A 1,805-nucleotide genomic window follows, 5' to 3' on the forward strand; every position below is an offset into this window, starting at 1 on the left:
AGAAAGCTGGCAATAGTGGTATACGATACAGCTGGCGGGCTGGAGTGTGAGCCACAGATGCCGCGGGCAGGGCAGGTCTGCTGGCGGCAGGGGGCAGGGGGAGACTTCCTTCTAGTGACCGGAAGCCGCTGCCCAGCGTCTCTGGCAGCAGTGAGTAAAGAAAAGCAAGCATGTCCCATATCAACCCAACGTTCCTTTTAGTTGTTTTTGTGACAAAACACTCACTTTATAGGTCCCAGGCAGAGAGGGAGAGAGAACAAGCCTTTTTAAGAAGTATAGATTGCATTACTTACCTCGACTCTTAGTTGTTGGGAACGGTAACCGGGACCCGGTGTCAGCTTCAGTCACCCTCGTCTTCTAACCCGTAGCTCTCATGTGTGAGTGCATCTCCATCCATGTCGGCCAGGCTGCTGTCCAGATCAGCAATGCCTGCTTGGAGCTCTACTGCCTGGAACATGGCATCCAGCCTGATGGCCAGATGCCAAGTGACAAGACCACTGGGGGAGGAGATGACTCCTTCAACACCTCCTTCAGTGAGACAGGGGCTGGCAAGCATGTGCCCCGGGCAGTGTTTGTAGACCTGGAACCCACAGTTATTGATAAAGTTTGCACTGGCACCTACTGCCAGCTCTTCCACCCTTAGCAGCTCATCACAGGCAAGGAGGATGCTGCCAATGACTATGCCCACAGCCACTACACCATTGGCAAGGAGATCATTGACCTTGTCTTGGACAGGACTTGCAAACTGGCTGACAGTGCACGGGTCTCCAGGGCTTCTTGGTTTTCCACAGCTTTGGCAGGGGATCTGGCTCTGGGTTCACCCTCCTGCTGATGGAGCAGCTCTCTGTTGATTATGGGAAAGAAGTCCAAGCTGGAGTTCTCCATTTACCCAGCCCCCCCAGGTTTCCACTGCTGTGGTTGAGCCCTACAATTCCATCCTCACCACCCATACCACCCTGGAGCACTCTGATTGTGCCTTCATGGTAGACAATGAGGCCATCTATGACATCTGTCACAGAAACCTCGACATTGAGCGCCCAACCTACACTAACCTTAACCACCTTATTAGTCAGATTGTATCTTCCATCACTGCTTCCCTCAGATTTGATGGGGCCCTGAATGTTGATTTGACAGAATTCCAGACCAACCTGGTACCCTACCCTCGCATCCACTTCCCTCTGGCCACTTATGCCCCTGTTATCTCTGCTGAGAAAGCCTACCATGAGCAGCTTTCGGTAGCGGAGACCACTAATGCCTGCTTTGAGCCAGCCAACCAGACGGTGAAATGTGCCCCTCGCTGTGGTAAATATGTAGCTTGCTGCTTGCTGTACCGAGGTGATGTGGTCCCCAAAGATGTCAGTGCTGCCATTGCCACCATCGAGACCAAGCGCAGCTTCCAGTTTGTGGACTGTTGTCCCACTGGCTTCAAGGTTGGCATTAATTACCAGCCTCCCACTGTGGTACCTGGTGGTGACCTGGCCAAGGTCCAGAGAGCTGTATGTATGCTGAGCAACACCACAACCATTGCTGAGGCCTGGGCTTGCCTAGATCACAAGTTTGATCTGATGTATGCCAATCATGCCTTTGTGCACTGGTATGTGGGTGACAGCATGGAGGAGGGGGAGTTCTCTGAGGCCCGTGAGGACATGGCTGCCCTGGAGAAGGATTATGAGGAGGTTGGTGTGGATTCTGTGGAAGGCGAAGGTGAGGAAGGAGAGGAATACTAACTCCATTCCTCCAGCCCCTGCATCATGTCAAACTCCAGCTAGCTCCAGCATTGGCTGCAGGCATTGATGCTGCTGTGT

At 53.1% G+C, this 1,805-nt stretch overlaps 1 pseudogene; it reads left to right on the forward strand.

The window, feature by feature from the left end:
* Positions 1 to 373: 373 nt before the first annotated feature.
* On the forward strand, positions 374 to 1,727 carry LOC114620019 (annotated as a pseudogene).
* Positions 1,728 to 1,805: the final 78 nt, after the last annotated feature.

This window comes from Grammomys surdaster, unplaced genomic scaffold (genome assembly GCF_004785775.1).
Source record: "Grammomys surdaster isolate TR1022 unplaced genomic scaffold, NIH_TR_1.0 166, whole genome shotgun sequence".
NCBI classification, from domain to species: Eukaryota; Metazoa; Chordata; class Mammalia; order Rodentia; family Muridae; genus Grammomys; species Grammomys surdaster.